We start from the raw sequence: 23,532 nt of genomic DNA on the forward strand, positions 1-23,532 counted from the left end.
CTCCCTATTAGAGACCTTTAGCACCTAAGTTTTCGGGATAGAGCGGTTTTCAATTGAGTGTCGAAAGTAATTAGCGAATGGCTTTGGTTTTGCATTTCTTCACTCGGTGATTGGTTCAAAGTTCTCCCCCCACTTTTTCAACCAATCAGAAGTGAAACCAAAACCAATCGTGGCTCGCGCGTGCACACTTTCCCGCGCTTTGTGTCGGCCACGTGTAATTATTTCAAATTTTGATTGGTTTACTGGACTGTCTCCAGGAGGAGGAGTGAGCGGCGGAAAAAATAACGGCGAACAAAATCACGATTTAAAAAAGAGAAAAGAGACACTTGTCTCCGTTACGAAAAAGGAGAGAAGAAAAGCCCAGCTATCCGTACAATACATGCAAATTACATCAAATACTTTGCCATTCTATTTCACTCGCTGACCGATATCGCCTTATATTTCGAATATTCGGCTGAATATTCGAACATCACTTCACTTCAAGCTTCTGTGACTGAAGTCTCCGTGATACTTAAGGTAAGAGCAGTTGTTTACTTCATCTTCAGTGAAGTATTAGTTATTTTAGTTTCTATAACAGTGAAATAACTGAGTGCACCCTCTTGCTTTCGCTTAAAAAATAAGTACAACTTGTACAGTATGGTGTCCGCGTGGTCCGCGAGAAAAAAGGATAATCTTGAATATCTTACCTGAATCAAAACGCCACGAACTGAAATTTTTCATGAAGATAGCTTTTTCGTTTCTTGTGATAATATTAAATTGGCAAATTCCAAACTGAAATATTTCTCTTGTAATTTGAAAAAAGGGTGAACGTAATCGCGAGCCCTTCGTTCGCGAATTTGATCCTTGGTCTGCGAATCATGTAAGCAGCCCCCCCCCAAAAAAAACCTGTGAATCCCGATAATTTCTGTACGAGCTTGAAAATTTATTTTTTCTTTATTATCCTTGATAAATCTCAGCTACAGTCGTATTGGATGTCGTTGTGAGTATAGAATCTGCTTTTATTTTCAGTTGACCGTCTCCCAACACAAGCTCCATTTCATTATAATTCCGACGTGTCCAGATACCCGGCAGTCAGAAATTTTGACCAATTTTCTCCAAATAGCTCGCTTAATTCCTCTAAGAACATAAAATATTTGTTTAGAAATCTCAAGCGATTATAAATATTGCCTTGGATTCGTTGGTAATTTCTGTGGATATTCATCGGGAGTTGACTTAGTGTGTCAGAACTTGAATATTTTCTAAGTGTCAAAAATATTGAGATTTCACTCTATGCCCAAGCTCAACAGTCGCTTCTGCTTTTAACCCAAGGCAATTTATAATCGCTTGAGATTTCTAAACAAATATCTTACGTTCTTAGAGGAATTAAGCGAGCTATTTGGAGAAAATTGGTCAAAATGTTTGACTGCCGGGTATCTAGTTTTTTGAAAGCACTTCCCGGGTATCTAGACACAACATTTATAATTCATTATATATTGCACTTCCCATCACACTCTAATCAGTTGAAATATAAGTGCTACACGGCCAACGTTTGTATAAACTTAACCTTTCCTTGTACTTGTACATGTTCATTGCCATGACTTTAACATCTTCAGTTCCCACGGCCTGCTCGCGTCTGACCTTGTAGCTCAGTCGGTAGAACAGCGGTGGTCTGGCCCGTAGGTCGTGGGTTCAATTCCCTCCCTGGTCAGAGTGTTTCTTTGTCCTTGTGTGGGCCCATTTCCATTAGTAGGGCTAACACTCACATGGTTCATATGGGGTACAAAACTTGCACTTCACTGATTACACTCTAATCAGTAAAGTCTGTTGAAATATAAGTGCTACATGGCCAACGTTTGTATAAATGTAACCTTTCCTTGTATTTACCATTAATTTTCATCATTAGACCGTGTAGGTATTCTAGACATAAAAGAAGGTAACCCGTTCGTAAACATGTGCAAACAAGATTTTGAAAATATTCAGTTAGAGCAAAGACCTTTTCCATTTATCGAAGGTTTTCTTTATCTGCCTTGTGAGATTTGAATTCCCTGGGGTCATAAGTAGTATAAGTAGTCATAAGTAGTATAATGTCGCGGAAATTGTTGATATTTTTCAAGAGTCGATGAAACAAAAGTTTCAAACTCTGCAGCAAATTCGTTCCCAACCGCAGGAATTAGTTTATCTGGAAATCTGTGCTACAAAAAGAAAATTATGTGTTTCTGTTGCGTTTTATCTTTACACAAGCCAAGTAAACATGACCATGTACCGGTAAGTCACGGAACCGCAAAAGTGGAGACTTTCTACAAAGACAAATTAACACACTTGTCAACAAAATTGAGTTCCGCACAATCACCAATTGCAGGAAAGCCGAAATTTGGTCATGTGAAAGAAGAATAGAAAAGAAATCATTGTACAGATTGCTTTTGGTGGTACTTTAGTTAACGAGGAAATATAACATGTTCGGAAAAGTCATGGACCAAGGATCTCGTTGAGCAAAGACACCATACTGTATGCTTCACAACTTGCTTCGCAGAACAACAATCTTACCCGTGGTAAAAGGAGTCAGTGGGGAAGGGTCTTGATCACGCCTCATGGAAAATAAACTGGCCTTTTCATATTTCTCGGCAATTAAGTCAGGAAAGAGAACGACTTTTTACGCCTGAAGGATTGGCTTACCCCTTGAGAACAACTGCCGTGTTGAATGTTACAGTGAGCACATGTTGTTAAGGCTGTTGTGTCATCGTCATCTGAGTCGTGGGAGAGTGTGGGTCATGAATGAGGTTTTTTTTTTTTTTTTGTAATGTTTTGTTCCTCCGTTTGAAACAGAGAGATGTTGCGTTAAAGCCCACCTTCAACCAACAGGCTTTTCAACCGCTTGTTTTTTTTATGGAAATTCGTATTGCTTATCCTAGGGATATAATTGGATGAATTTCAGCTTAGGGCAGAACTTTCATACATGAAAATAGCTCCACGGCACACAATGCCTGTCGGTTGAAGGTGAGCCTTTAAGAGTATACGTTACAAGAGTATGTCGTTCCAGGTAATGATTGTGACAGACAAGTATTAAAATTTACCTTAATGCAAACCAATTCGAAAATGTGATTAATTGTAATATTTCCTACATAACAACATCTCATTGTTCAGTAAATTTCCATTCTTTGTAACAGCGTGCATGCTAGAAGTCCAGTCCAGCTGTCTGGACAATACATGTCAATTACATCAAGTACATCCCCACTCGATTTATACTCGCTGAGAAAATATTGCTTCAAGCACCAAAGGTAAGAAAAGTTGTTTATTACATCTTCAGTGCAGGGGTTTCATTGGAAGCCGGTCACAGGCTGTATACCGCCGTCTGTTTGTCAGAAATTTGTCTCTCACCGCTGGCTACTGTGCCTTGATTTTCACTCAAACCCTTGTAAAAGATAAGAGTGGCCGCCGCTTACATTGAATAGCCCAGTCATCTACTGCAATCGTCATTGAAACCCCTGCAGTGATAGTTTCTTAGTTGGTATAATAGTGAAATAAATGGGTGTACCCTCTTGCCTTTGGTTTTAAATAAGTGTGACTCACATGCTTCACAACTTGCTTCATGCTTCAAAATCAATTCTCTGCCAGTTGAGGGTGGTAAAAGGAGTCAGTGAGGAGGGGTCTTGATCACGCTTCTCGGAAAATAAAGTGGCCTTTTCACATTTCTCTGACAATAAAGTTACTATTTCTCGTTTCCTGGCATTTTCATGCCCGAAGAACTGGCAAAATTGAAAACTACATCTACTGCCATGTTGGATGTGGCATTCTGGCATCTTCATCAAAGTTGTCGAAGAGTGTGGGACATGAGTTACGTTTTAGGTACACAATGTATTTTGTAGCGCAGTGGAGTCTCCTTAAAAGTATTTTTACATGATGAAGAAAAAGCAGAGTCTTTGATACAGTAGCTTTAGACAAAGTTTATTAAGTGATTTTGTCATGTTAAATTGTCATAAAATATTACACTTAAGTACATGTGTATTTAACAGAATCGACTTATGTGATGTATAATTTGGTTATCAATAATTTAATACTGAAGGACTAATTTGGCTTTACGTTTGTATTATAAAATTAGTTTTTGAGATACTAAGTGCTAAGATGTTACACTTCAACCATTAGGCAACAGATTTAAGATCCTGTTTTAGGGTTACTTTAAAGTGCCCCTGTGACCAAAAAATCAATTCATATTTTTCTTTGGATTTTAAAACTATGTTAACAAAACACTAAGTGACCCACGTTTTAAGCCTTGATTTCAAAAAGACACCTCTTGATTTTAACTGGAATTTTTCTATTTAATGGTCCGCCATTACTAACATTATGTTCTTGAGAGAGCTGGATAGAGGAGAAAATGACGTCAAAGGCTCACTAGTTTAAGAATGCAATACGTGTGTACGCTGCAAAATTAATATGCAGCACGGGGGTTTTGGGCTTTCAGACTTTTAAACTCAGGCTTTGCATATATAATAAGCTGCGTTCACACGCTAAATTTTTAAGCTAGTGAGCCTCTGACGTCACGTTTCTCTGGATCCAACCGTCTGAGTTCCAATCGGTCAGTTTTGAACGTGAGTAATGGCGGACCGTGAAATCCAAAACTTACACTCAAAGTAAGCGGCCTTTGGATAAAAATCAAAGCTCAAAATTTTGCCAGTCAGGTGTTAAGCAAACACACTTTCAAAATCTGAAGGAAAAAAGGAAGTGGTTTTTTTGATCACAGGGGCACTTTAAGTAATTTGACTGTATACAATATGAGCTGCAGATCAGTATCACATTTACAAACTCGAGACAAAGCCAAGAGTTTGTAAATGTGATACAGATCTGACACGAATATTGTAGGTGACTAATTAAAGGTCAGCATTTAATTGTAAATGTACTCAAGGCATTTTTGGAAAAGGGAAAATCGAAAGTATTGTTTATGTAAATGAAGGGAATCTGTATCAGATATACAGATATTGATCAATAAAATATTTCTTCTGTTTTCCCATCATCATAATATTATTATTCATGAGTTTTATAAGGTGATTTACATGTACACTTCTGGTAGAAAGGTAAAGATTAGTATCGTTAAAAAATATATGGAAAGTTGTCACACTTATTTCTGTTAGAATGGGAGGGGTCCTATAGTAGAGTATTTTAAACACCACAAGTTACTGGCAGGGAAGTTGAATTCTGACAATTTACACATACAAACTGTTTTCTGTAGGATAAATAGGACTCAAACCATTGATGCACAACACCCCATATATTATAATGGATTGCTGTAGTCAATAGACTTCGATGCTTCACAGTATATTAAGCTTCTTTTAGATCAATGAATATGCCACAACCAAATTCCTTATCATCAATGGACTTATAAATACATGTAGCTTCAGTGATGAAGATAAGGACGTGCATGGTGGAACAGTTTTCCTTAAAACAAAACCGAATCTTGGAATCTTCAAAATATCTAATGATACATACCGGTAGTTTCTTTCAAATATTTTGCTGAATTCAGAGAGGAAGGAAAGTAGTCTACCTGATCTTGAGCATTTTTAAAAATAGCTATAATCCTTGCTAATTTTAATCTATCAGGAAAATTACCACCAGCAAAAGAATCACTGGCTAGAAATGATTAAGGTTCCGATCTACATGTATACATGTAAGCATTCATACTACCAAGAAAACACCAGATTTCATATGAAATGTCAGGTGATAGAAAAAGAATTGATATTGGCTGGTTACCCTTGAGGTAGAATGAGGGGGTGTGGTTTCCCTGGGGAATTTTCTTTTTAGTAGTGTTACCACAATTAGCATTACACTTATGGTCTGGTATTAAACTCATCGCCAATTGGTGAGCTTGGTAACGGATGCCTTAAAAGTTAGCAGGAGGGGCCTGAGGTCATCCAGGCCCAGCAGAGAGGTATCCATGGCAACCCCTGCAAGCGAGAACCAGCCCGGAAGCAGCCGCTAACAAGCACTGTCACACTGAACCTAGTCCAGTGGAAATACTTACCTAACCTAATACTCACTGTACCTCCTAAAATAATGGATAATGGAGTATGTCAGGGATCTGATGTGAGTAAATCGGGATGCACTCCACCATATCCGCAACTGAATTAAAAATGTGAGGAGCAGAGCGAAGGCCAAAGGGGAGGGTCAAGTCAACATAATAGGAATCCTGCCATTTTATTCCTGTGAGAAACCGATCTGCTGGGTCAACTGGAATATTGAAATAGGCTGCCTCGACATCAAACTTAGCCAAGAGAGCTCTTTTCCCGAGACACAAAACCATGCGGATGACTTGATCTACAGTGATGTAGTGCAAGGTAAACTCCTGTGGGTGAATACCATCATTGCACGTGCACCACCTGGGGCGAGAGATCCATTATCAAGCGTCACATGCCAGGTTGACCCCTTTTGGGAATAGCCCTGAAGCTGCTAACACGGAGGTTGGGAAAGGGAGTGGATCTGAAAGGGCCTGTGACCCTGACCTGGAGACTTCATGGGCCAAGTACTCGTCAATGACCAAAGTTGCTGGTTGGCCGATTGCAGGGAGAGCCAAAGGTTAAAACCGATCTGTAGCGCATACCGTCCAAAACAAACTTGCATTGCTGTTGATTGGGGTGATGATGTTTCAATTCCCAGGCAAAATGGTCCACCTTGAGGGGAGTTATTTCTGAAACTGGGGGGAATGGCACTATGAAGACATAAACAAAACAACCCATAAAAAAAGATGGAGAGCATTGGTGATTAAGACTTTAGGTCCCCACCCAAAGGCAGTATTCTGCAATCATGTCAAGGAAACCAAATAGACAAGGTTTTAATCGTGGAAAATACAACTAACAAAAATAACCGAATTACACACGATAGTGTCAAAAGATACTACACAGTTATGGTTTGCTTCGACCTGCTAAATGAAGAGGGTGAGGATTGAGAAAAATGTCAGGGGTCGACTGGCGGTTGGAATGCCATTGACCCGGGGCACTTGACGACCGAGACCACATGTACTACAAAATAAACAAGACAATACTAAGTTCACGAGATAATTATATGAATTAGATAATTACTAACAATTTTTTCTGCTTTCGTTTTATTTTAGTGCCTAATGCGATAAAAGAATGATGTCATAATCAGTTATGCGCAAGAAACGAATTCCTAAGAGAATTCCTGCGAAACGCGAAAACCTAACGAAACTTAACGAGGCGAATGCTGAAGAAAAGACTTGTCAGTGGAAACAGTGTGTCACGTGGTATGACCGAGCGGGAGATGTAAAGAGACATGAAGTTGTCCATACTGGAGAGAAGCCCTATGAATGCCAACAGTGTGGCAAGTGTTTTAGACGAGCAGAAACATTAAAAAAACATGAAAGAGTCCATACTGGAGAGAAGCCTTTTGAGTGTAAAGAATGTGGCAAGTGTTTTAGCCAAGCAGGAACTTTAAAGAAGCATGAAAGAGTCCATACTGGAGAGAGGCCTTATGAATGCCAACAGTGTGGTAAGTGTTTTGGACGAGCAGGAACTTTAAGGGAACACCGAAGAGTCCATACTGCAGAGAAGCCTTATCAGTGCAAACAATGTGGCAAGTGTTTTACCCAAGCAGGAAGTTTAAAGAAACATGAAAGAGTCCATACTGGAGAGAAGCCTTATGAATGTAAGCAATGCAGCAAGTGTTTTAGCGAAGTAGGAACTTTAAGGAGACATGAGAGAGTCCATACTGGAGAGAAACCTTATGAATGCAAACAATGCAGCAAGTGTTTTAGCAAAGTAGGAAGTTTAAGAAAACATGAAAGAGTCCATACTGGAGAGAAACCTTTTATGAATGCTGAGAGTGAGACAAGTGTTTTACCGAAGGAAAAGGTTTTAGGGAAACATGAAAGAGTCCATACTGGAGAGAAACCTTTTATGAATGCCGACAGTGAGACAAGTGTTTTACCGAAGGAGAAGGTTTGAGGAAACATGAAAGAGTCCATACCGGAGAAATGAATGTTTCGGTTTCTTTGGTTGTGCTCTACGAGGCTTTAGGATAGACCAAATTATGAGACCGTAGCGATGGAATGAATATCTGTCTTCCCAAGAAAATGCTTCCGGGAGACCCTAAAAAAATCAGCTCTGACCGATACAATTATTTCCTGCCGCTGGACTGGTATGAACATGCGTGACCCATGCGACAGATTTTTTTCAGGGTGCCGGAGGTTCTAAGTTTTTTTATTTTAATACAAAGAAATGGCATGCCCCTATTGACAGGTAGCTGTGGTGATAACAAGTACGCCAGCTTTTTTGTTTTCAGTGTAATAATCTCACTTTAACATCAGAAATCTATTCCCACTATGCAAGACATTTCTCAAAACCAAACTTTTGTAGGATCAGCAATTGACCAAATATTTAATAGTGTCAATAAACGTTCTCGTTTCGACTTTAAAATCTGGGAATGGATTTCTATTAGGCTCAAAAACCTACCATATACAGTATAAGCTCATGCAACATATTTCACATCAAAAAACCCTAATCGCGGAGGAATAATTAGTGCGTTTTATTTACAAAACTACATTTGTTGTTATCATACTATTACCTTTCTGCAATTTCTCCAATTTCATTGGCTAAGATAAGAGGTATTTCGGCCAAATATGAAACACCCGTATATGGTTAAATTACAATAAGTATTTTGACATCGTAAATAGGAAGCGGTATAACCAAATAATGGCCTAATTTGAAACGTGGTATATTTGGCATAAGATTACGCGTGATATCCTTTTATGAATTTTTTCAAAAAACCGAGGAAACGATTATACCAGCGAGATACGATCTAGTCATTACAACTCCAGCGACCCTCGTCACATTTTGTCATCAATAAGAGTTTCCTAAAGCGAAGGAGTATTCAGTGTTATTTTCTTTATACTCGGTTTTCCTCAGTCTCGCTCTTTCCTTTTGCATTTAGCGAAACTTATTAAGATGTTATGTAATGTCACAGGACCTACATACGGGCATTAAAGTTCTTGTTGTTCACAGTATGACTATAACTACTTATGTAGATCATAACACGACCCAAGGCGAGAGTTACAACTGTTGGCTTGTGTTTGTACCTCCCTCAGCATGAAAGTACAAGATCAGGACTTGTCGAGAAAAATCCTAACCCTAAATCCAAAGTTTAAGTACGAACAGCGAGTTCACCATAGGACAACACATCTTGGAGGGATGTAACAAGGTTCTTTATCAATGATGAAATGGTATATGAAATGAATCATATATGAACTGCGGATGTGAAATCAAGTGAAGCTATGATTTTCGCAGTTATGAATGCAATTTTTAGAATTGCGTAGGGAAGCCTGAAAATTTTCAGGACTTCGACGGGGTTTGAACCCGTGACGTCACGGGTTCAAACCCCGTCGAAGTCCTGAAAATTTTCAGGCTTCCCTACGCAATTCTAAAAATTGCGTTCATAACTGCGAAGATCATAGCTTCACTTGAAGGTTCTTTATAGAGAATAGAACAATGACTGTGGTAATTCTGTCGGGGAACGAATTCAAACACAATCTGTTGTCATTTCATTAAGAATCTGTAAATATGTGAACCTCCAATTGTATATGCGAAGGAACGAATTACCTCTAAAACCGAAACCTAATCGTCGTTGAGTTTAATTACCAATCAGATCGGTCGCACTTGAACCATACGGCTCCCCGTTAATGGCGGAAAAACTGTTGCGACTTACACAAGTTTACAAAATGGCACTGATTTTGTGGACCAAATTTAATGAAAGCAATGAAAAACAAATGCGGAATTTTGTCGACAATGAGGTGAAAATAGCTCTGTTTAATGGTGAGTTTTCATTCACTTGACCGGCAGCCATAATGGATTACTGAAAGAAAAGAAAGTATTTGCATAAAAGTAGAGGATTAGTTCTATACACCATCATGGCCGCCATTTCTTTGTTTTGGAATACCAATATAGCCGCCGTGATGTCATGTGAAAACGCTCTATACCGCTCTATCTGTTATCATTTCCTTAACAATTTCTCACTTTCGATAAATTAAAATTTAGTCCTAAACAAAAGGCATCATCTCGAGGATCTGCGGAATAAATATAAGGATTTGTATGAGTTAATTCCCCAGAGCCTCGAGATGATGCCTTTTGTGTAGGAAAGTGGGCTATTATAACTAGAAGCTCCTTGAATATTACAGTGCGACGCGCCTTACCGTGACCACCTAACAAAGTTTTTTAAAACTTGCACGCCAATCATGGTATGCGAATTTGATTGACAATCACTCCTCCTTGCAAAGTTCGCACGGTTGAAAGTTGAACACCGTTGCATGGTTGTTGAGTTGACTTACGTACACCCGGCTGTTAAATGTGAAAGTTTGTTGGGTGGCCACGGTAAGGCGCGTTGCACTGTAGATACGCTCTGTTAAATTTATTAGTACATTGTTTTGTTGATAATAAATAGCTCTTGGTGGGAAAAACACCAAATTAAGTCTTAACAAATAGAAAAATAATCAGTATCACAACTTTAACTCTGCAAGTAAATATGCAAATAAGTTTTCAAACCATTCTTCCGGTTAAACAGCATATATTCTTTTTCTTTGCATTCATTGTTTCTTTACTGTTGAAGAATTTTATCAGGTTAGAAAAAAAACTCTAACTATTTTTATAAATTATCCTCAAACAATTCGCCCGGAATCTCACCCTTTCTTGCAATTTTAGCACTTTTCGAATATTCCCCGTTTGCCTTTTAGGTCGCTGGTTGCGGGAAAGGGGCTCGTTCAAGCCTCATACGGAGATTCCTTTGAGCAATACAAAGTCTGCGTACGGTGTTTCACAGATGAAGAAAAGTAGCCATAGATATCATGGTTACGACAAGCACAATGCTCTAGAGTTTTTCTGACCCATGCATAGAAGCACACTTTAGCGTCATGATGGAGAGGGATTGTACACAATATATGAGGGCACTAAAGGGTTCTGTTGGGATGGGAACGTTACCAACAAATTCCAGCACCACAAAGCACTACTCTAATCATTACTCCTAACTAAATTTTATTCAAGTTTCTTCTCTTTCATATCCACCTAGTGTGGGTGGCCCATGGGAGCTGGACTCTGGACAGCACTAAGGTGGCAGCCAAATAATTTTCTAACTAATTAACTATACACGAAGAAACAAAAGTACCGTCCACGAGACCAACGCAAGCTGACATCAAGACACGCCCACCAGGAGTGACCACACGTACATTCTCGTCACCAGAGCCTTGGTTCGACCCAAGGCTCTGGGAAACTCTATCCAGAAGAACATGCGCCGTAGGGTTCTTATAGCCAAAAACTGGCTATTGGAACTTTACGGCGCCTGCTCACTCCTCGCGCTAACATGAATGCACCAATTAGAGACGCTTTTGATTGTTTTTCACGAAAACCAATGAGAAGACACTTTGTTTCAGGGTTCGCCAGAGCTCTTCTCTCGCTCAGTCAAGAGAAGAGCTCTGGGGTCGAAATTGCCACACGTAAAGATACCTAAATCACAAATAATCATCTGCGCATGACTAAACAAAGACCAAACTTAGACTAAACTAAAACATGTGGACTATGCAAGTTCCAGAGCAACCGGCCTTGACCGACTGGTGATCACTTGTCATGCACGCCACTGCAACGGTGTTTATTAACTTCAAAACAGTTGTGAAAGACCTACACAACTTTAATGCAAAAACAATCTGGTCGGGACAAAGGGTAGAGTGGGGATTTCTCAGTTACTGATGGCTTGGTCTCAAAAGAGTGATTGGCAAAATTAAGGCCTCTTCTACAATAAGACACATTCTTAGGATTGTCTCGCATCACCACACAGCAAAATTGACGTTTCGTTATGTGCCTGTCATAATATCATAAGAAAAGTCCCTTTAACTTCGAGGCTTAACCGGAGCCCAACCCAAACCGAACTACATTAAGTTCCCATGCTTAAAGTGAGTCAGACATTTTGTGGTTAGACTTGATTTGTGATTTGACTGCAGAATGACTATATGGAATTCAAGTTTTCATGAGTTAACGATGAAGTCAGATGTGTTCTCTGCCATATTCATATCCGGAAGTAATACATGCCCTTCTCCTCAACCATACCATACAAAACAAGATTGTATTACCTCGAGAAGAACTAACGAGAAAGCTCAATGATTTTTCCACACGTACTGTTTTTATCTTGCTTGTCAGAGATATCAAAATAATTTTTACTCGAATAACGCGGAAATCGTCGCTTTTCTGAATTCTTGTCAACACTATCCATTTGAGTCATTTAATCGATTTGTGCAGTATAAAGAGGAATTTTTTCCAACTCTGCCAAAGCTCATTTAGCATCCAGTTTTCGTGTTGTAGCAAGCGAAACAGTTATTGTTGTTCGAAGAAGTGCGTGTTGATCACTTATTTCCATGACAAATGTTTGACCAAAATATGGCAGTGAATTTGAAGGATGCAACTATCGAAGCCTAAATGCCCCTGAAAAAGAAGGGAAAAGATTGACCTCTAACTCAACAGAGCTAGGATTCTTCTCAAAAGGTGGTTGCCTGCCGAAGAAAAACAACTATAGGTGTTTGAATGAATGAATGAATGAATGAATGCATGCCAAGAAATATGAGTGCACATTCTTGCAAGATTAGTGCTCCAATTAAAGAAATTCATTCATTTGTTGAAGTCGGCATTCCAACAATTCCACGAAACGTTGATTTTGATTACGTTTCTGTTTCCCGGGACTTGGCTTCAGAATTATTGTAAAGATACCGAAAACATGAGGACGTCAAGCAAGTAGATTGAAGAGGTTGTATGCACTGAAATGTGTAAAGGGGTCGTATAAAGTGGTTCTCATATACTAGACACTCATAACTCATTGTTTGCACGATAATATAACAAGAACTATTGTCGGCCATTATTGTTAGAATGTCTCTAAGTCGTATGCACATGTTTTCAAGCTTATGGACCTTATTCGCGCGGCGGCCATATTGGCTATAGACCTTGATAGATTTCGTACCCCGAGCCTGGAGTTGAAATGTTTGGGAACGAGTTTCGGTGCGCAAAAACAAAAGGTTTCAATCCATCGAGCCGTGTAATTAAGGCCCATTGGCACTGGACAATTAAGTACTGCTCTCACCCAATCAGAATCTATTTGTTTTTTTGGAGTTTGTTGTTGCGTTCGACGAGAACGCATTCTAATCGGTTTCATTCCGGCGGGGTGCCCTCGGTTATCGATCGTGATGCGATGCGATTGGCACACATAACCTCGATCTCATTTGATAGTATTACGGCTTGTCCAAGCGAAGTCAAGTCCTATTGGACAGAGTTAATACCTGGATGGGTGACCGCCCGGCAGTACTCCCGATAACTCGAACCCTCGCTAAATCAAACCTGGCGCCAACTCGAACCAAAATCGATTTCCCCTGGATTTCCGACATACATTTACTGCAATTTCACCCTCGGTAACTCGCACCCTCGTGAAACCTCCAGCTGACTCGAAGCAATTTTCTTTTCCCTTCAGGTCATTTTCTGTATCCCCTAAAAAAAGCAGTACACTGCAACTGACTGTTTTTCGGAAAAGTAAATCGCATGAACTCTTAAGCAGTAGCTCGACGTTGTTCGCTTTGAAAAACTGCAAAGTTCGCAGTACCTCGCAGTTTAATAGATATTTTTTAAATAGATGGTTATTCATTTTACTATTAAAATAGGTGGTTTTCACGTTAAATCATCGCTGCCATGATGGTGGATGGAAACAAAAGATCTCCAATCAGCTCCTTTTATTCGTCCACCAGCAATTTTACATTACATCGTTGCTATCTGTGTCTCTAGAGATTGGTTTCGAACCATCTTTACTTTACCTCTTCTGACGTTTTGCTTTGTTTTGATTCACGTTACGTTACGTTCTCGTTTCTACAGTAACTATTCGGGCCCGTAAGGGCACCGAGTTATAAAATATGTTAGATTTCCGTTTGTTTTTTTTTTTTTTTCGGTGCAGCAAAATGCGCAATAGAAAGCGCGTGGCGGTGTTTTGATTGGCAATGCACAATAAAAGGCTCGTGGTGCCGTTTACATTGGTCATCAAAAGCAAACCACGTAGTCCAAAATCATGGAGAGCAGTGTGATGAGTTGTTTGAATTACTGAAGAACGACGTTGCGTTGGCTTAATCGATTTCTTCTTGGGGCGCTCAAAACAGATGCAAAGAAAGGCATACGCTTTTCGCGCTAAAAGATGTACTCAAATGTAACTGAAATGGACGCAACTATTGAAAGCAATAGCGATATTTCTTGTTTACAAACATTGACGTCACATTTCTTTTGATATTCAAATTTGCCAACCACGGAACAAAAGAAGTGACTGTTTCAACAGCCAATTAGGTTCTGGTTGGCATATTAATAACAATGCGTGACGTCACGAGAAACATCAATACTAATTCTCTAATAAGCAGCGGATACTTTATTGAGAACTACTCTGAAGATGACAGCGACAAAGAGAATAACTCGACAAACAACAAGGAGGCCATATTGGAATCTTCTGAAGATAAAGTGAAAACAATGGCACAGCGAACAAATGGCTTCACGCTTGTACCACTTTCACCGCGAACAAATAGCCTCCCGCTCAGTGTACCATTGACTACGAAGATAAGTTTTTTGTCTATTGCATTTTTTTTTTTACTGTTAAACACTTTGGTTCTTTGTAATGGTCTAGCTTATATCCTTTGTTCACCTAGCCATATGAACGATTTTGTTCATTGCCATCTTGTGCATATAGTTCTGTTCTAGTTTTATAAGATTTGATATCATCAGTGGAGACTGTGATCAGCTCTTTAGAAAATAATTGTGATTTAGTTTGAAAGGCTGTATAGTTATTTGATTCTCAATGATAATAAAGACTTGATTCCAAAGGAGAAATACAGGTCTGGATATGCAAAAGTGTGTTTACTTTAGTTGTGATTTGCAATTGCAATTGCGAGTGCATCGACATAGACGTGACCGAGAACCGAGTAGAATTACAGAGAAAAGGATGAGACGTCTATTTTACAAAAGCAGAAAAAGGAGGAAACTTGCTGGAACATGTTTGGTTAACAATGTACCGAGATCATCCATATTTCATCGTATTACTAGGAGATCATAAGAGGTCCAAGGTCATCTATGAAGCTGGTTGCTCAATGCTGGAACTGTGATGAATTCTACATTGGCAAAACAAAAAAACGAAGACTCCATGACAGAAAAACAGAACACTTCAAGGCCCTCGCTTAAAGTGACCATTCATCAGCCATTGCTGATCATGTGAAAACCACTGGTCACGACATTAAATGGGATCATTTTGACATTTTAGCGTCCGGAAAAACTGACTTGCACTGCAAAATTAAGGAGACTTTACTACTCATTATGTCTAGACACGTACTGCTGCAGATCATTTTTCTCAGTCTAGGTTCCAGACCTCTAATGTTTACGATATAATATTTATATAGTTTTCAAAAAATTGTAACCGGTCACTTTTGAAAATGTATGTTTACTAGCATACGAAACGTCAAGTTCTATATAAAAAAAGCGTTGGAATACAATGCTTATCACCGCTGTTTGTGTTATTTTCTTAATTAGGTTGGACTCGTGGTTGACTCGGGCTGGTGGTTGACTCTTGTTGCGACATAACTCTCGTCAGACATATTATAACCCAGCTCTCGACGCCGTGCAATTTTCCAATTGATTTTCTGTTGGATTGCAGTCCATTTATTTGCAACGAATGCACTTGTAAGCAATGTTTGGGACAGTTTAGGTTCTTTTTGACCAGATATAATTAGAAGAGCGGTTTGATAAACTCGAAAATGCGATTTTCAGCAAAAATTAATCTCCGACAACGATTGAGTTATAAGAATCGTTTGTTTTGTTTGTCACGCAGTTTTGTGGCCAGCTACGGGTGCTTATTTTGGAACTGAATTCATCCACCTCCAGGTGATCTGGTGACGTAATTTCGGAGGACTGGGAAGAAAAATTTTAAGGCCGTATCCCACAACCGCACGCGGCCTTATTTTCGAATTCAACTTGGCAGAGGCTACTTGAATGTTCATCCAGTAACATGAAATGTGGTAGACACGGAATGATCTGTTGAGTTTTGGCAATGGAAATACTGCAGGGAGTTTGGAGACAACACCTAAGGACGCGCGCAGTTGTGGGATACGGCGTTAAAATTTTTCTTCCCAGTCCTGCATATTACGTCACCAGATCACCTGGCTGTGGCGACTTTTTATTAAGCTTAGTTATTTTTGCTGTTCTTCTAAACTGAAGAGAGAGGCCTAGGGTGCAAAGATTATCAGTCCAACGGAAAATGTTGTGAAAGAGATTACTGTGCATGTAATTTCAGTTCTAGTTGTTGATTAAAATTGTTGGTTATTGTTTGCATGGCTTGTTTGTTGAATGTTGTCAGTTCAGAGGTGTTTGATCACCAGAAACGGGAGCTCCGCCTTTAGGCTTATTTAAATCTATATATTTTAATCCCGGGGGGGGGGGGGGGGGTTTTCGCGATATATCCCTGGGTGGGGAGGTGCGGCGCGGCGCGGCCCCTCATACCCTGACCCTGTTTAAGACAAATATCGCTGATTTTCCTACCCATTTTAAGACAGAATTCCAATTTTTGATACCCTGTTTAAGACATTTAACCCAGTTTAAGACAAAAATTGATAAATCTATACCCTGATTAAGACAAAAAATGATAAATTCGATACCCTGTTCAAGACAAAAATCCCGAAAAACGTACCCTGGCTGGCCGCACGTCCCCATTAAGCCCTTATAAGGGAGTACCCCCCCCCCCCCCCGGGATTTTAACACTAATCCAGCATTAAATTCGATTGCGAGGGCCGGATTTAATTCGAAAGACGGAGACGACGCGCGCAATGCATGCCGTTCGACAGAGTCTTTAGAATTCACCAAAACAATTTTTATAGGTCCATTTTCATCCTGAATGCATCGCGCGCCCCGAATGATTTCGTTTATCACGAAATTACAAAAATTCGAAAAAAATCTCAAAGCCTTTCAAAATCGTCTTCGTCAAAAGCTATTCATCAATAAATCTTTCAGGTTCTGGTTTGAATGCGTTTTCTACTTATCATTTCATAATTTTATCGTAGTATTTTATGTCTATATTTGTTTAAAATATTTCTATGTGAAGTGGAATCGTATACGTATTGAACAACATGACAGCTTGCCGCGGCGAGCACTCCACAAAGACAGCAACCTCTGTCACTCTTTTGAGCACAAGGATCTTTACAAGAAAATTTTACTTCTGCGTCTCAAGTATCCTGACAAATCGAAACTGACAAAGTAAAAGTAAGTTTAAAGTAATTTGGTTTTATCAACGGAGTTGATAATGTAAATTGGCCACCGTACAGAGATTCTAAAAGCTGACGTTTCGAGCGTTAGCCCTTCGTCAGAGCGAATCGAGGGATTATGGGTTACATGTAGTTTTTATAGTAGAGTAGGAGCTACGCTATTGGTGGTAACATGGCAACGTGAAAAATAGGAATATATTAGTTAAATGAAAAGCGTTCGTTAATACCGTGAGGATTAAGGGTGCCGATTTGAAAGATGAATTTTTGTTCCAGATTCTTGCGGCTTTCCGTAGTACCTAGATGTAGGGAAAGGCCGCAGATAGCCATGTGTTTTTTGGAGTGGTTAGGCAGATTAAAATGGCGAGCGACTGGCTTAGATGCATCCTTGTCATTCTTTTCAACATCGCGAAGGTGTTCGCGGAATCGGTCACCTAGTCGTCTACCTGTCTCACCAATGTATAATTTATTGCATAACGTGCAAGTTATGCAATAAATGACATTTGCGGAGGTACATGTGAAACGATCGGTGATCTTAACAGATCGCTTAGGTCCCGATATCTTGCTAGTGTTAACAATGAAAAGACAAGTTTTGCATCGTGAGCGCGCGCATTTGAAAGTGCCGGGTTGCTCGTTAGTTTTGAGCGCGCTTCTAACTAAAAAGTTGCCTACGTTTTTGTCGCGTTTGAATGAAATAAGTGGTGGTTGCGAAAAGATTCTACCAGTCTCGGGATCATTTTGGAGTAATTTAAAATTACTAAGAATGATGCTTTTGACTGCGTGATTATGAGGATGGAAAGTGAGGGTGAATGAAATTCTGTCATTCTTATCTTTTTGTGACGTTTGTAGTGATGACTGTCGATCAAATTGTTGGGCGCGATGATGGCCCGCACCCGGCACTTTCAAATGCGCGTGCTCACGATGCAAAACTTGTCTTTTCATTGTTAACACTAGCAAGATATCGGGATCTAAGCGATCTGTTAAGATCACCGATCGTTTCACATGTACCTCCGCAAATGTCATTTATTGCATAACTTGCACGTTATGCAATAAATTATACATTGGTGAGACAGGTAGACGACTAGGTGACCGATTCCGCGAACACCTTCGCGATGTTGAAAAGAATGACAAGGATGCATCTAAGCCAGTCGCTCGCCATTTTAATCTGCCTAACCACTCCAAAAAACACATGGCTATCTGCGGCCTTTCCCTACATCTAGGTACTACGGAAAGCCGCAAGAATCTGGAACAAAAATTCATCTTTCAAATCGGCACCCTTAATCCTCACGGTATTAACGAACGCTTTTCATTTAACTAATATATTCCTATTTTTCACGTTGCCATGTTACCACCAATAGCGTAGCTCCTACTCTACTATAAAAACTACATGTAACCCATAATCCCTCGATTCGCTCTGACGAAGGGCTAACGCTCGAAACGTCAGCTTTTAGAATCTCTGTACGGTGGCCAATTTACATTATCAACTCCGTTGATAAAACCAAATTTTTGTACACTACTTCCCCACCGACGCAGCACCACAGTTTCTTTAGAAACTACCCCTTCATTCATAAGTTTAAAGTAAGGCATGCATTTCCGCAATTAAGTAATGTCACGAAGCTCGTTAGCTTCAGAATTGTTCTATTCCTCTTTCGGAATAGGCGAATCGCAAAAATTCCACTCCGGTGATTCTCCGATGTCACTCGACTTCAAAAAGATAAAAGGTAATTTTAGCGGTTTCAACAGCACGAACTAGCGTGACAGAAATAGATGACCAACCAGAATATTCGAGATTCAAAACCATAACAAACGATGGCGTTGCGTCTAGGATGAAAACGGGCCTTTACTATTTTCCCTCATAAGCCAACAAGTGGTCATTCCTTTGCCTCTACATTGGGTTTTCTTTGAGAGATTTTTTACAGCCACCAAAGTTTCTCAAAATGTGCATCCAGCTCTCAGGACAATACACATCAATTACATCAAGTACAACGTCACTTCATTACTCACGCTGATCGATCAGCTATCTGCATATTTTATTCCCCTCCATTAACTATGGCCTGTTATCGTGACACTTCAAGCTTCTTCGAGCGAAATCTTCGTCATACTGAAGGTAGGAAAAGTTGCTTACTACATCTTCATTAAGATATATATTTCTTAGTTGGTATAATTCCGCAACAAGTACAATCATATAATGAATTAGAAAGGAGAAGTATTATCGTAGCATAATATAATGGCCAACTCGCTTCTACTTGTTCACCTCTAAGATTTGCATGGTCAGTCATCAAATCCATAATCTCTTCTAAACAGGCTAATAATGGGCTTCTACTAATAAAAGACAATAGAGGAAGGCTTGCCAGTGACTCTCTAATGGTTGTTATTCAGTGATTTCTTTATTAACGTTGGCCCATCACTTGCTGCTAAAATCAGGACGTTACGAATCGATAATTTCGATACTCGATAAAATCGATTGTAATCGAGATTTTATCGAAACATTTTTGTGGTGATTGATTTTGATCAGTTTTATCGATTTTGGTAATTAAAATTCAATGTCCATCGCTTTGTATCGAAAATAACGATTTTGTCAGAGGAACTACGGCAAAGAAGAAGGCAGAAACTAAAAGCAAGAAACCAATGACTAATGTATATCCTAACGCCAAAAAAAAAAAGGAAATTGTATCTTTTCTTATATTTTCATGTAAATATTTTCATATAAATATATTGATGCAATCAAGGCAACAGTCACCTCAAAGCGAGGGAAATGAGTATTACGTAGGGTTAACTGACACTGATTTCAAGGGTAGATTTGCCAACCACAAGCAGTCCTTTAAGATTGTGGTGCACAGCAACCAGACAAAGCTAAGTAAATATGTGTGGTGGCTGAAAAATGCTAAAGTAAACTACAATATCACATGGAAGATTTTGGGAAGGGCGCGGGCATATTCTAACAACACCAAAAGATGCAACTTATGTACACTCGAGAAATACTACATAATTTGCCACCTGGAGCTCTCCACACTCAACAAATGATCAGAACTAGCAAGCGGCTGTCGGCATGCAAACAAATTCCTTCTAAAGAAATTGTAATTAAAAATTGTAATATATACAATTCACAATTACGTGCATGAGCAGCAGAGGAAACCACTATGTAGCAATAATAATCATTTGAAGATCCTGAAGAGTGGGACACGGTCCTATGAAGCAAATTTGTCGATTACAAAATGTAGTCCATTTATCTTTACTAGTATATGTATATATATATATATATATAGAAAGTTGCATATAAACTGGAGAGGAAGACAAAACTTCTCGAAGGTCCAGGAAATTTAGTAAAAACGTTTCGGCCCTTCGGCCTTCGAAGTAAAATAGAGTACAAGTTAAAAATCTAAGGATAAAATGGAGGATTTTATCCTTAGACCTTCGAGAAGTTTTGTCTTCCTCTCCAGTTTATATGCAACTTTAAATACTAACTGAGGAGACAACGTGCATCCTTTTGGATCCTTCTGTTGGGAGTTTATTGTTTGGTCAACCACTACAGATATTCAAGCTATATATATAACAATGTTTTTCTACTCAGTATAGTTTCATATGGACCATATGAAACTATATTGAGTAGAAAAACATTGTTATTACCGCTCCATTATTGTTGAGCACTATTCTGGATTTATCAGTGTGGAATATATATATATATATATATAGAGAGAGAGAGAGAGAGAGAGATTATCTTGTAAAAATTTAAATGTTACACTCACTATGGCTGATGATGATCTTTGCAACATCGGAACATGTTCCTTAAACTCAAAAGTGTGGTTATATAATTAAAAACATTAGCAACACTTGTGCCATCAAGACCATTTGGGAAAAACGTATATGTATAATTCCAATTATTGCCACTTTTTGGAAAACAAAATTAATAGAGGTGTTTACATATAGGAGCAAAATTATTAGCCCCAGACATGGACACCATAAATATTAATAAGAAAAAAATAAATAAAAGAGTAATAATTATTAGCATAACAAGAATATTGGCCGTTTTTATACTAAAGACGCATAATCCGTCCAGACGAATTATGCGTCGCTCGTGTTATCCGTCTAGTGTAAAGACGGGACGAACTATATGAGATGCATAATTCGTCTGGGACGAACTTGGGCAAACATTTTTTTTCTGTGTCTGTTAAATTCGTCTAGTATAAAGACGGGCACAAGACGCATAATGCGTCTGGACGAACTTTCCAGTAGTACTTTCCACTAAAGTAGGTACTTCGTCCAGACGCATAATGCGTCTTAATTGTGCCCGTCTTTATACAAGACGAATTTAACAGACGCAGAAAAAATGTTTGCCCAAGTTCGTCCCGGACGAATTATGCGTCTCTAGCATAAAAACAAAACGGACATTACTAAACAACGAAACAACGAAACAGCGAAATGGCGAAACGAAGCACCAAAACACCATGTATGACCCCACCATACATTGAATACTAACCGACAAAGGTTGGATTTGAGATTAAACGTCGTTTTAGGCCTAATGTTATTGCTCCTAATCTCAGTCTTAATCTGAATCCTAATCTTAATCTCGATGAATTAGGAGTAATAACGTTTTAGGCCTAATTAGGCCTACAACGATGTTTAATCTCAAATCCAACCTTTGTCAGTTAGTATTCAATGTATGGTGGGGTCATATATGGTGTTTTGGTGCTTCGTTTCGCTGTTTCGTTGTTTCGCTGTTTCGGTGTTTCGCTGTTTCGTTGTTTAGTAATGTCCTATAAAAAACGGCCATTAAGATTGACAAAAAGTCTCGCTTACTGGGATCAACGATGTCGATCCAAAGAGCTTGATAGGGAGGGTTAAAAGTATGTTCGAGAACATCATATTGCGAGTTACTGTTTATAAACATCCCCACACCGCCCGCAGAAAACGGCGTTGTTACATACTCAAAGTAGTAATGTGGTAAACACGGAAAAAAAATCATTGCAAGCGCCATCACGAATTCGAATTTCTGTTAATCCTATGACACTAAAACTTATTTTTAACTAAAAAAACACGTGATGTTGGAATTGTTCGAAATTCCTCTTAAGGTTTCCGACATTACTGTGAAGGATAGAGAGGAAATTCTGATGATTTGATTTATTTTACTTCTAATAGCTTCAGCAAAACTGTGAGGTGAATGAGTTCATATTAAAAATGCCTATATCATGAAGACTATGTAGCGTCTAGATTTGACCCGGTGAGTGATGTCAATAAAATGAGTTGTTAAACCACTTACACCGATGGCTTTAGAGATTTCAAGGCATAGGTTCGCGGTTTCAATTGTTGATTCATGTTCGTGGAGCTCGGGGAATCCAGCAAGCTTGATATCATATTGGTAGCTGTAACTTTCCATGCTGTCTATTGCTTCACTGATATTATTGACTCTTTCACTAACAGCTTCAGTCTTCTTACTGGGTCGCTCTAGTTCTTTCAATGTAGTATTTTTAACTGGATCAGTTCATCGTACTTACTGCTAAGGAAGCTTAAGCTCTTCTCGCCTTCACGATTCAGAGTAACGCTCGCGTCAGTTGATGGTTCACTCGCTAATTGGATAGAGCTGTGCCGAAGCAGACTTTTCATTTGCTCAACCTCTTCGCTTAAAGCTTGGATTTGATCCTTCAACTTTAGATTCTTGTTAAGCTTCTTGGCATCATCCATATCATCGATATTATAGAGCTTATTGCAGGTTGCCATGACACTTAACATGCGTTGAGTGAAACGACTTCTTTCTCACACAATGAAGGGTGACAGCAAGCTAGTTTTGTTATCTTTGAACTGAATTTATTACCAAAGCTTAAAAAAGTAAAAGACCTCAAAACGGGACAGGACATTATGCAACATTTGAACTAGTGAGTCAAAGGGCCACTGCTGGCATGACGCCTGGGTGACCCCTCAAATGGTCTACATCACCCCCCACACACCCCCCCCCCCCCCCCACTTGAAAAAATTAACTGGAACGCTGCAATTTATGCAGTTTATGCTCGTGGCGCGTCTAGTTATATTGTAACTGCGGGTCGTAGATAATTTATTTAATGAGGGTGGCACGTGCTGTAATAGCCAAAGGTTTGTGGGCATCCATCAGACATTTTCGGGTGTCACAATTCCCTTTGTAACTCAAGAACGGAGAGCATTTAATTCGTCAAACTTCACAGTTATTTTTCTTTTTGTTACCTTGAAAACATATTAAAAGATCTGCTTTCCAAAACAAGCGGTTGGCAATTTCACAAATGGCTTTTCGG

The 23,532-nt window shown here is 39.2% G+C and overlaps 1 pseudogene; it reads left to right on the forward strand.

Annotated features, from left to right (window-relative positions):
* Nucleotides 1-292: 292 nt before the first annotated feature.
* LOC138005032 (zinc finger protein 420-like) overlaps nucleotides 293-23,532 on the forward strand; it is a 38,993-nt pseudogene continuing 15,753 nt past the window's right edge.

This window comes from Montipora foliosa, chromosome 6 (assembly GCF_036669935.1).
Source record: "Montipora foliosa isolate CH-2021 chromosome 6, ASM3666993v2, whole genome shotgun sequence".
Classification (NCBI taxonomy): Eukaryota; Metazoa; Cnidaria; class Anthozoa; order Scleractinia; family Acroporidae; genus Montipora; species Montipora foliosa.